At 42.4% G+C, this 13,564-nt stretch overlaps 1 protein-coding gene across 3 annotated transcripts in view; it reads right to left on the bottom strand.

The window, feature by feature from the left end:
• LOC140494119 (otoancorin-like) overlaps positions 1-13,564 on the bottom strand; it is a 207,668-nt gene that overhangs the window by 104,660 nt on the left and 89,444 nt on the right. Inside the window, exon 1 of one of the 3 annotated variants that reach the window (XM_072593125.1) lies at positions 3,720-3,817. The exons of the other annotated variants lie outside the window; for them this stretch is intronic. The gene's annotated coding sequence lies outside the window, so the exon portion shown is untranslated. Of the gene's footprint in view, positions 1-3,719; positions 3,818-13,564 lie in introns of those variants that run through there. 3 annotated transcript variants of the gene reach the window in all.

The following is a 13,564-nucleotide window of genomic DNA, read 5'->3' as shown; positions in this document are numbered from 1 at the left end:
GGACACTTATTCAGAATTGAGAGGCAAAGGAATTTCTTCTCTCCTGGGCAATGAATGCCTCGAATGAATTCTCAACCCCAGAGGATTGTGGGGATAGAAAGTACTTCTTTTCAGTAGCTCTGAAAATATTTAGAGAGGGGGATAGATGGATTTTTTTGCAATATTGCTGAAATGGGGTTATGAGAAGCTGGCAATAAAGAGGAGTTGAGACCTGAGTCAGATTGGCCATGATCTTGTCAAACAGTGGAGCAAGCTGAGTGGAGCAAGCTAATCCTGTTCCTATTTCTGATGTTATGATTCCAAATAACAGGTGGGTTGCTGGTTTTGGTGGCTATGAATCTTTTGGACAAACTAAGCCAAAGTTTTCTTTTAGATGGAGTGGAGGGTAAGGACTTGACTTGGAAAAGATAAAACCCTGCCTTAGATTTCAAATGCAACAACTATCCTGAATTATCACTTACTTCCTTTCTAAAGCTGGCGATCTTTCCCAACCCCCGTCCCCAATCAGGCACCTTTCCAACCTCAGTCTTGCTGAAGACCTCTGTTTACTGGGATGGTCTAGTTGATTTAAGCAGACAGGACACATCTAAGTTCCATTTTTGCAACCTTAGACACCTATCCCAGGTGGACATGACTCATGTCAATGAGCAACAACTTATTCAGCTGTGGAAAAGATGGCAGTCAAGCTAGATTTTTACCTCACCTTGGGTCCACATGTGGACCATTGGAGCCACCAAATACAGGCCAAGAGTAAGATCTCTGACCATTTGTCCTTTCATTTTGAGAAATAGAGAAAATTGCCCATGCTGAAATCAGCACCCTAACCTTACATTAAAGGCACAATTGATTCAATTTCCTGTCAACTGTAAGCCAGAATTGGGGGCATTCAGGTCCAAAATAAACATACGTTTGCTCTATCCCTTCATCTTGTTTCTTTGTTTCTCTCAAGGGAAGTCACCCTCCTATCTGTGACAGTTGTAGAGGAGTGAGTTCATGCCACTCCCAGCAGAACCCTCAGGCTATCTTTATTATGAAATTTTTCAAAATACAAAGATGTTTTCACCCTACAATGAAAATAAAATAAGTGAACTAGTAGGAGGTACAAGAGTTTCAAAATGAAAAATAAAGTAGGAATCATTTTCTTGAAGTTGTTTAAACAGTGAAATGATTGGAATAGTTAAGAATGAGTTAAGCACTCACAAACACAAAGGAGCAAATCCGAACTAGCCTGAACTTATCAGAGAGTTCCACTATCTTGGGCTTCTCAGGTTCGAGAAACAAACTTTTTTTTGCAGCAGTCGAAGCATTCAACAGCTCTCTCTCTTTACCTATTACTGGCACTATCTCCTTTTGTGGGATGAACCTAACACTCCGTAAACATTGTTAATTGGGGAGCGGGGAACTATGCGAACATCTTTAGTTCTTCACCAAGTAATAAGCAGGATTCAGTTGCTGTCATGGGAAAAGAGGCCTTGTTGTTGATCCCTTATATACCATGATTAATGAGTCACCAAGACTCCGACATTCGTGTTAACAAGCATTACGCATTGGCCAAAGCTTCCAAAAATAATTAAATGCATTATAAATATTGATGATTCATATTAACATAGGCTTTCACCACCTTTAATGCATTACTGCAATGCTACTATCACACTCAGCTTTGAATACAGAGGGGCAGAATTCTCACAATTTTCTAGACGCGATGAAAAATATTTGTAAAGAAATGACACAATAAAGCTTTGCTCACCATTATTTAACAAGACAACAAAAATGAAATATTATTTTGACTTGTTAGAAAAATGTGCCCATTTAAAAATCTAACATAATACCATCTTAAAATGAGAAAGTATAGAAGGTGGCCATTCAGTCCATCATCAAATACAGTCATAGAGTCATAGAGCTGTACAGAACAAAAACAGACACTTGGATCTGACTCATCCATGCCGACCAGATGTCCTAAATTAATCTAGTCCCATTTGCCAGCGATGACCCAAATCACTCCAAACCCTTCCTATTCATATACCCATCCAGATGCCTTTTAAATGTTGTAATTTCACCAGCCTCCACTAGTTCCTTTGGCAGCCCACTCCATACACACACCACCGTCTGCGTCAAAAATTTACTGCTTAGGTTCCTTTAAATCTTTGCCCTCTCACCTTAAACCTATGCCCCCTAATTTTGGACTCCGCCACAATATGGAAAAGACCTTGTCTATTTATCCTATCCATGTCCCTCATGATCTTATAGACAATAGACAATAGATAATAGGTGCAGGAGTAGGCCATTGTGCCCTTCGAGCCTGCACCACTATTCAATATGATCATGGCTGATCATCCTTAATCAGTATCCTGTTCCTGCCTTATCTCCATAACCCTTGGTTCCACAATCCTTGAGAGCTCTATCCTACTCTTTCTTAAATGAATCCAGAGACTGAGCGTCCACTTCACTCTGGGGCAGAGCATTCCACACAGCCACCACTCTCTGGGTGAAGAAGTTTCTCTTCACCTCTGTCCTAAATGGTCTACCCCGTATTTTTAAGCTGTGTCCTCTGGTTCGGCACTCACCCATCAGCAGAAACATGTTTCCTGCCTCCAGAGTGTCCAATCCTTTAATAATCTTATATGTCTCAATCAGATCCCCTCTCAGTCTTCTAAACTCAAGGTTATACAAGGCCAGTCACTCCAGTCTTTCAGTGTAAGGTAATCCCGCCATTCCAGGAATTGACCTTGTGAACCTACTCTGCACTCCCTCAATAGCCAGAATGTCTTTCCTCAAATTTGGAGACCATAACTGCACATAGTACTCCAGGTGTGATCTCACCAGGGCCCTGTACAGCTGCAGAAGAACCTCTTTGCTTCTATACTCAATCCCTCTTGTTATGAAGGCCAGCATGCTATTAGCCTTCTTCACTACCTGCTGCACTCTGGTTTAGTTTTCTAAATCCAAGCCTCAGCATTTGATATCCCCTACAGGTAGAGCAATGGGATAGATCCCAAATCCATTCCAGCTAGAACCAAGATTGAGCCATCTGTTGTTGACAGTGACCTGTTCTACACTTGCCATCCAAAGATCTAATCAGCTGCTAGGAGCTAATCTGTACTTTATAAAGATACCACTATTCCCATGCTTTTATATTCTGCCATAATTTTACCCAGAAAGTTAAGGATTTCCTTTTTAAAAAAATAAACAGGTTCTCAAACAGTCTTGTAACTCTTAAAGATTTCCGTCACACATCTTAACTGCGATTAGCAAATATTGTTTGCAAGATTAGAGTATCTTTGAAAAGATTGTTATTAAAGAGAATTAAATAAAATGTAGGTTTTTTTAAGTTCTGAAGATAAATCACTGAGCTTCAAATTTACAACTCACATCAACATTCTTATGCTTCTGAAGTACACGCGTTCTTGAAACCCCTCAAATTCCAAAAACTACTCAATAGTTTTTGCTTCTTGTCTTACATAAACAATTTTTGGAATAAGCAACAGAAGAATTGCTGAATTCAATAGATATACCTTGAGGAAATGCATACAAAACCAGCCCGCCAACAAAACAAAGACTGCATTCTTAGTCTGAGGCAAAGCATTGTGGATTTTACATTGCTGCGTAGAACCTGGAACTATCACATTATTGCAGTTTTTGATTCGGACCTGAGAGTTAGAAGAAGGAAATGATTTTGTTGATCCTTTTTAAAATGAAGAAATATGCAATGCCCATCTTACCTTTTGTTCTACCTGTAGTTTGGCTGAGTGCTCAGAGCTTGTTCACTACCCACAGTCAGCACTAACTGCTGATGAATCTGTACTTACTTGTACCTATCTGCCTCGGTTTAGGGTGGGGTGATTAGAGGAGTGTTTTATATTATTTCGCATCTGTGACCTCACCTCTGGGGCATGCACTCAGCTTTTTAACAAGTTGCTATGTGATCCCCCACCTTTAATTATTCACTCTTTTGCATCATTAATATGATTCTTTGTTCAAAAGGTTGAACAATACTGTAACAGATACCGGAGTTCCCTTTATTTGCTGACGTGTAGAGACAAGACATTTGGCCATTTCCCATCTGCTCAGCTCTGGAGCAGTTCTGTCCAGTTCTCCAGTGAGAGTTCCTAAAATTAAAAAAGAAATACTTTCAAGATCATGACTAACTTCCTTCACTTCAGAGCAGCACATGCTTAGCAGGCCAGGACCAGTTCATAAATGATCCTGACACTGTAATGGCATTTCTGGCTCTGAGTGCATTAATGAATGGGAGAGTGTCCCCAGGACCTTGACAGTGAGCTACATTTATCTGAAGGTGAAGAATTACTGTCATGGACATTGGAGGTAGGGCTAAGAGATGGTTAACATCGAGTTATGGAATCATACATCACGAAAACAGACCCTTCGGTTTAACTCATCCATGCTGACCAGGTATCCTCAGCTGAATTAGTTTCATTTGTCTGCATTTGGCCCATATTCCTCTAAACCTTTCCTCATCATGCCCCTGTCCAAAGTTATTTTAAGTATTCTGTTTGTACATACATCTTTTATTTCCTCTGGCAGCACATTCCATGCATGCACCACCCTCTGTGTGAAAAAATTGTCCCTCAGGTCCCTTTTAAATGTTTCCCCTTCACCTTAAACTTAATAAACAAATATTTCACTGTGGGGAAGGATATGGAAGGTAAAGAATTTGGAGAAATAAGTTATGGTATGTTGAAAAGTGTCCAAATGACAGAGCGATGGTATTAGATGTTTTAAAATGCATAAAAGTGGATAAATCCCCAGGATCTGATCAGGTGTATCTCAGAACTCTGTTGGAAGCTCGGGAAGTGTTTGCTGGGCCCCTTGCCGAGATGTTTCTATCATGGATAGCCACAGATGAGCTGCCGGAAGACTGGAGGTTGGCTATCGAGGTGCCAGTATTTAAGAAAGGTGGTAAGGAAAAGCAACAGAACTATAGACTGGTTAGCCTGACATCAGTGGTGGTTAAGTTGTTGGAGGGGATCCTGAGGGTAAGGATTTACATCATTTAGGAATGCAAAGACAGATTAGGGAGAGTCAACATGGCTTTATGCATGGGAAATCATGTCTCACGAACTTGATTGAATTTTTTGAAGAAGTAACAAAGAAGGTTGATGAAGGCAGAGAGATGGACATTGTCTACACGGACTTCAGTGAGGTGTTCAACAAGGTTTCGCATGGTAGACTAGCTGGTAAGTTTAGATCATATGGAATCTAGGGAGAACCAGCTATTTAGATATAAAATTGGCTTGAGGATAGGAGACAGAGGGTGGTGGGGGAGGGTAGTTTTTCAGACTGGAGGTCTGTGACTTGCAGTGTACAGCAAGGGTCAGTGCTGGGGTGACTGCTTTTCATCATTTACATTACATTTGGATGTGAATGAAGAAGTTATAGTTAGTAAGTTGCCAGCGTCATGTACAGGCAAGAACGTTACCTCAGAGTACAACAGGAGCTTGATCAGGTGGATCAATGGGCTGAGAAGTGTCAGCTGGAGTTAATTTAGATAAATTGTTACATTTTGGAAAGGCAAATCAGGGCAGGACTTCTACACTTAACAGTAAGGTCCTAGGGAGCATTGCCAAACAAAGAGACCTTGGGGTGGAGGTTCATAGTTCCTTGAAGGTGGAGTCACAGGTAGTGGAGAAGGTGCTTGGTACATTTGCCTTTATTGGTCAGTGCATTGAGTATAGCAATTAGGAGGTCATGTTGTGTCTGCACAGGACATTGGCTCGGCCACTTTTGTAATTTTGCATTCAGTTACGGTTGTTTGCTATAGGAAAGATGTTGTTAAACTTAAAAGGATGCAGAAAAGATTTACAAGGATGTTGACGTGTTTGGAATGTTTGAGCTATAAGGAGAGGCGATAGAGGATGGGGCTATTTTTGTTGGAGAGTTAGAGGTTATGGAGGTTCACAAAATCATGAAGGACATTGATAGGATGAATAGCCAAGGTTTTTTTATCCAAAGTAGGGGAGTCCAAATCCAGATGGTATAGGTTTAAGGTGAGACGTGAGAGAGATCTAAGGGGCAATGTTTTCATGCAGTTGGTGGTGCATATGTGGAATGAGCTACCAGAGGAAGTGGTGGAGGCTGGTACATTTAGAAGGCATCTGGATGGGTATATGAATAGGAGGATGTAGAGGGATATTGGCCAAATGTTAGCAAATGGGACTAGATTAATTCAGGATCTCTGGTCAGTATGGACAATTTGGGCCAAAGGGCCTGTTTCTGTGTTGCACAACTCTATGTCTCTGTTATGCCCTTTCGTTCTTGATTCTTCCATCCTGGGAAAAGACCTTGTCTATTCACCTCATCTGTGCTGCTCATGATCTTATAAACCTCAATCGGGTCACCCCACAGTCTTCAATGCTCCAGGGAAAAAAAACAACCTATTCAGCCTTTTGCTAGAACTCAAAAGCTCTTGAAAGAAAGTTTGTACTGAAAGGATTATATTTAAAAACACAATAAGACTCAAGATATGGACTCAATAGCATCAATATTTATCTATTTCTGATTTTCTGAATTTTGGAAAGTGTGTTTTTGAAGGATCTATTCCTGGGCAATCAGCTAACTTATTCTTTACCATAGATGGTCAGACATGGATTTCTAATTGAGGTATATTGTCTTCGGCAAGATGTGTTGCCAGCAAAATTTACAAAGTCTGTTGAAGTAACAAAAACATTTCATCATGACTTTATCTCATCATGAGATTGCCTGAGAGAGCAGGATTATGTGCTATTGCATTACTTTGTATACTATATTTTGTGAGAATATCACACAATCAGACCTAATCCTTTGGACCACAGTTTTCAACAAGAATCTATCACATATCTCTGACACTATTTGAGGCACATTTGTTATGACCTAAGATGTATGCATGGCTTATGTATCCATGACTTAGGTCCAAATTAGACAACATATTTTTCAGGATGAGACATCAAGCAGATGTCTGGATCAATATATGTTTTCATTTTGGCTTTTTTTTTCAGGTTTTAATCAAACACCAGGCAAAGTTGCCCACCCAAAAAGGTGATGGTCTCATTCACATCTGATTGACTTTGGAGAGCAATGTTTTAGAAGTTTGACTAATGATGTGTGGATTGATAAATTGGAAGGATAGTTGGCAGAGTCTGTGCAGAAGCTGGTACTTGTTGCACTGAGTTTTCAAAAAAATATTCACATAAATCGATTGAAAATGTTTAGTGCAGAAAGCCATTCAGCTGATTATACGTGAGCAGCAAAAAGGTTATCACATAGAACCCCATTTTCAAAAATGCCATTGTTGGTATTTTCTATTTTGATTGGAAAGTTGGATGAGTTTGATTTAATCACATTGTTTCATTTGTATTTCATTATTACATTGCTTCCTCTTTTTGTATGCAAAGAAAGGTAAAGTCATGAAAGTCATGTTGGAACATAAATTGGCTCTCTCATTAGAGAGAGACAACTGGTGATAATTTAACCTGTGGGTCGCCATACCTCAGGCAAGAGGAGAGGTTGGAAAGGAGAGTCAGTCAGTCAGCTTTGTTGGTTGGATGACTGATTTGTGATGCACAATTTGGCACACTGACCTCTACACTGCTGAAACCAGGCTCCAGCTTGAAGACACCTCCTCCTACCGCCCCCTTGACCATGACCTCACCCCCCCACCCCCATCATCAAACCATTATCTCCCAGACCATACACAACCTCACCAACTCAGGGAAACTCCCACCCACAACCTCATAGTTCAGGAACCACATACCACCTGATTCTACCTCTTACCCAAGTTCCAAAAGCCTGACTACCCCAGCCGACTCATCGTCTCAGCCTGCTCTTGCCCCACTGAATTCATCACCATTTACCTCGATACTGTCTCATTCCCCCGGTCCAGGAACTCCCAATATACATTCAGGACACCACTCATGTCCTCTAACTCCTCCAAGAATTATGATTCCCTGGCCCCCAATGCCTCATCTTCACCATGGACATCCAGTTCCTCTACACTTCCATCTGCCATGACCATGGCCTCCAAGACCTCCATTTCTTCCTCTCTCAACATCCCCACCTGTATCCTTCCACTGACACTTTTATTCGTTTGGCCAAACTGGTTCGCACCCTCAATAATTTCTCCTTCAAATCCTCCCGCTTCCTCCAGACAAAAGGGGTAGCCTTGGATTTCCACATGGGCCCAGCTACGTCTGTCTGTCAACTACGTAGAACAGTTCATCTTCTGGAGTTACACTGGTACCACTCCCCACCTTTTCCTCCGCTACATTGATGACTGCATTGGCACCACCTCGTGCTCCCATGAGGAGGTTGAACTGTTCATCAACTTCACCAACACATCCTACCCTGACCTTAAATTCACCTGGACCATCTCTGACACCTCTTTCCCCTTCCTGGACCTCTCCATCTCCATCAACGGTGACCGACTCAACACGGACATTTTCTACAAATTCAGCGACTCCCACAGCGACCTGGATTACACCTCCTCCCACCCTACCTCCTGAAAAAATGCCATCTCCATTCCCAATTCCTCAACGTCCGCTGTATCTGCTCGCAGGAGGACCAGTCCCATCACAGAACACACCAGATGGCTACCTTCTTTAAAGACTGAAATTTCCCCACCCACGTTGATTGATGATGCCCTCCAATGCATCTCAGTCACCTCAACCATCCAATCACAACAAGGACAGAAATCCCTGGTTCTAACCTTCTATCCCACCAACCTCCATATACATCGCATCGTCCACTGACATTTCTGCCACCTACAAACGGACCTCACCGCCAGAGATATATTTCCTTCCCCACCCCTATCTACTTTATATAAATACCGTTACGTCCGTGTCTATCTAGTCAGGTCCACACCCTCTAACAACCTACCCTCCCCTCCCGGCACCTTCCCCTGCCACCACAGGAATTACAAAACCTGCGCCCAGACCTTTCCCCTCACCTCCATCCAAGGCCCCAAAGGAACCTTCCACATCCATCAAAGCTCCACTTGCACATCCACCAATGTCATTTATTGCAACCGTTGCTCCCAATGCAGTCTCCTCTACATTGGGGAGACTGAATGCCTACTCGCAGAGTGCTTCAGAGAACATCTCTGGGACACCCGCACCAATCAACCCCAGTGCTCTGTGGCCGAACATTTCAACTGCCCCTCCCACTCTGTCAAGGCCATGCAGGTCCTGGGCCTGCTCTATTGCCACTCCCTTTCCACCCAATGCCTGGAGGAAGAACGCTTCATCTTTTGCCTCAGGACTCTCCAACCCCATGGCATCAATGTTTCTTCATTTCCTCTCCTCCTACCTTATCCCAGTTCCAACCCTCCAGCTCTGCACCATCCTCATGACCTGTCCCACCTGTCAATTGTCCTTTCCACCTCTCCACTCCACCCTCCCCCCAGACCTATCACCTTTACCTCCACCTCCATTTACCTATTGCACTCTTAGCTACCTTCTCCCCAGCCCCATCCTCCCTCCCATTTATCTCTCCATCCCCGAGGCTCCCAGCCTCAATCCCGATGAAGGGCTTTTGCCCGAAACATCGATTTTTCTGCTCCTCGGATGCTGCCTGACTTGCTGTGCTTTTCCAGCATTACTCTAAGCTTGACTCTAATATCCAGCATCTGCAGTACCCACTTTGGCCTGATTTCTGATGCAGAATGGTGTGAACAGCATGGGGGCAATTCCCATGCTGGCTGAGGTCACGGTGAAGGTCTCACCTCCTTGACGTCACCCTTGCCGCATGTGTGGTGACCATCAAGTTAAACCCACCACCAGTTGTATTTCTCCAATGAGAGCGTGGGACAGTGGAGCCTACGACTAATGAATGTGCATTGCTTGACACCACTCTTTTTGCCTGAAGTTCCTTCAAGGTTACTTTAAAGTTCTAGGATTTGGACATAGAATGACATTCCATGAAGAGAAAAAAAGGCAGGTAGACACATGGCTGAGATTTCATATATAAATCCATAGCCATGACTCAAAAGATTTCTTTTTTCTCAAAATCAAACATCACTATTCCCAGAGTAGTTCCAAATCTGAAAATTTGATTAAATCCACGAATTACCAAATTCACATGGCTGACTAATTGAAGGTTAAAAAGAAGATACACACTGGGTTTTCTTTCCCCATTAGCAAGAAAATAGCTATTTGTTGTAAGCAAACTGATTTTTGAAACTGATGCAAAAATAAACTAGTTAAATCACTAATCTCTAACTTTTTAGCTTAAACACTACTGCTTTCTTAAAATTCCCAAGCTAACTCAGAAAGAGATGCCAGAAATATTGTGGGTGGGAAAGAAAAATAACTGAGTAGCACTAATTTCGCTCAGACATTGATGAGTTTTTCTTTGGCTCACATTTGACTCCTTCTGCTTCTTTGCGTATGATGCAAGGTTGTCAATACACAAATTCTCAGTCTTTCAGTCACTGTTTGAGGATTCACCCTGCTGTGTCTCTAAAGGCATTTTTTCCAAATTTAACTTGAATGGGAAACTTGCAGATACTTGGAAAGGTGAGGGAGAGTAGCTAGCTCCTTGGGATTTTCTTTTAATTCTCCATATTGAAGGGAGGGGGAAAGATGTATGCTTTCTCTTGCAGGCTGGATATTTCTGAGGTATTGTCCATGCCCAAGGCTGTAATCACCCAAATCAGAAGCAATCAAGTCGTTGTTGCTATGCTGGAGCCTCATGGTAGATCAGTGGTTAGCACTGTTGCCTCACAGTGCCAGGGACAGGTGCAATTCTACGGGCAACTATCTATGTGGAGTTTTCACATTCTCCCCAAGACTGTGTGTGTTTCCTCTTGGTCCTCTAGTTTCCTCCAACAGTCCAACGATGTGGGGGTGAGATGGATTGGCCATGCTAAATTGCCCATAGTTTCCTGGGATGTGCAGGCTAGGTCGTTTAGCCACGGGAAATGCAGGGTTATTTGTAAAGGTGGGTATGACTGGGATCCCCTTCAGAGGCTTGGTGTGGGCAGAATGGGATGAATGATCTGCTTACAACTGGAAGGATTCTATGATTGTATGAACTAATCCTGATTGAAAAATCAATCAGTAGGTTTTCACTGGACAAAATTATCTGGAGTACACATTAGCAGTGCCGTTCTGCCTGGAATTACCCCTTGCTCTTTGAATAAGGCAATCTGGAACATAGAACAGTGCAGCACAGTACAGGCTCTTCAGTCATCGATGTTGTGCCAACCTTTTATTCTACTCGAAGATCAGACTAACCTACACATCCTTCATTTTGCTATCATCCACGTGCCTATCCAAGAGTTGCTTAAATGCTCCTAATGTATCTGACTCTACTACCACCGCTGGTAGTGTATTCCATTCACGCATCACTCTCTGTGTAAAGAACCAACCTCTGACATCTCCTCTAAACCTTCCTCCAATCACCTTAAAATTATGACCCCATTTATTAGCCATTTCTGCCCTGGAAAAAAGTCTCTGACTATTCACTCTATCTATGCCTCTCATTATCTTGAATATCTCAATCAAGTCACCTCTTCCCCTTCTTCACTCCAGTGAGAAAAGCTTTGCTTCATAGGTCTCCACTCAAGGCAGCATCCTGTTAAATCTCCTCGGCACTCTCTCTAAAACTTCCACAATCTTCCTATAATGAGGTGACCAGAACTGAATACAATATTCCAAGTGTGATCAAACCAGGGCCCTACAGAGCTGCAGCATAACCTCGTGGCTTTTAAATTCAATCCTCTTGCTCATGAAAGCCAACACACCGTAGGCCTTCTTAACAATCCTATCAACTTGGGTGACAACTTTAAGGGATCTATGGACATGGACCTCAAGATCCCTCTGTTCCTACACACTGCCAAGTATCCTGCCTTTAACCATGTATTCTGTATTCAAATTCAACATTCCAAATGAAAAACTTCACACTTTTCCAGTTTGAACTCCATCTGTCACTTATCAGCCCAGGTTTGCATCCTGTCAATGTCCCATTGCAAGCTACAACAGCCCTCCACATTATCCACCACACCAACAACCTTCATATCATTGGCAAACTTACTAAGCCATTCTTCCACTTCCTCATCCAACTCATTTATAATAATTACAGAGAGCAGAGGTCCCAGAACAGATCCCTGCAGAACATTATGGGTCACCGAGCTCCAGGCTGAATACTTTCCATCTCGTACCAACCTGTGTCTTCTATGGGCCAGCCAACTCTGTATCCAGACAGCCAAATTTCCCTGTATCCCCTGCCCTCTTACTTACTGATTAAGCCTACCATGTGGAACATTATCAAATGCCTTGCTAAAATCCATGTATATCACATCCACTGCTCTACCTTCATCAATGTGTTTTGTCACATCCTCAAATAATTCAATAAGGTTTGTGAGGCATGATCTGCCCCTCACAAAGCCATGCTGACTCTCTTTAAACAAGCTATGGTTTTCCAAATAATCATAAATCCTGTCTCTCAGAATCCTCTCCAATAATTTGCCAACTATAGACGTAAGACTGACTGGTCTAAAATTCCCAGAATTAACCCTATGCCCTTTCTTGAACAAGAGAACCTCCAAGCATCTGGCACTACTTTAGTGGACAGTGAGGATGCAAAGATCATTGTCAAAGCTGCAGCAATCTCTTCCCTTACTACTTGCAATAACTTCGGGTATATTCCATCTGGCTGAGAGAACTTATCAATCCTTATATCTTTCAAAATTTCCAGCGCATCCTCCTTCTTAACATCAACCTGTTTGAGGATATCAGCCTGTTTCATGCTCTCCTCACAAACATCAATGTCTCTCTCAGTAGTGAATACCCAAGCAAAGTATTCATTCAGGATCTCCCCTACCTCCTCTGACTCCAGGCACAACTTCCCTCCAATATCCCTGATCAGCCCTACCTCACTCTGGTCATCCTCTTGTTCCTCACATAAGTGTAGAATGTCTTAGGCTTTTCCTTTAACCTACCCACTAAAGCTTTATCATGCCCCCTTCTTATAAGTCCACTCTTCAGTTCCTTCCTGGCTACCTTGTAACCCTCTAGAGTCCTGTCTGATCCTTGCATCCTCAACCTTAAGTAAGATTCCTTCTTCCTCTTGACTAGATGTTCCACATCCCTTGTCACCCAAGGTTCTTTCACTCTACCATCCCCTCCTTGCCTCAGTGAGACAAACCTATCCAGCACTATCAGCAAGTGCTCCCTAAATAACCTCCACATTTCTGTTGTGCATTTCCCTGAGAATATCTGTTCCAAATTTAGGTGCCCCAATTCCTGCAGAACATGGTTGATGCAACTCACCAGAAGTGTTTCAGTAACTTGTTTTTAAAACTGTAAGCATCATTTGACACTGTTTCCTTGATTTAAAGCATTATCTTCTCCCATTTTCTTCTGAAATCCAAAAAAGTTTTTACACAATGCCTTCTTCTGACAGACCTTACCTCTGTCATATGAACAAATTTCTGCCTCTATAATGCAATTATTGTTACATTAAAGTCATCCTGAATCATGTCTTTTTTTAGATGTTTCCTAGGGACACCTTTAATTCACAATGCTGGAAGACTAATGAGAGACTATCCAGTTTCAGAACAATAAAGGGACTG

This window comes from Chiloscyllium punctatum, chromosome 23, assembly GCF_047496795.1.
Source record: "Chiloscyllium punctatum isolate Juve2018m chromosome 23, sChiPun1.3, whole genome shotgun sequence".
Classification (NCBI taxonomy): domain Eukaryota; kingdom Metazoa; phylum Chordata; class Chondrichthyes; order Orectolobiformes; family Hemiscylliidae; genus Chiloscyllium; species Chiloscyllium punctatum.
The sequence above is the reverse complement of the archived record's forward strand: the minus strand, read 5'-3'. Positions and strand labels throughout refer to the sequence as shown.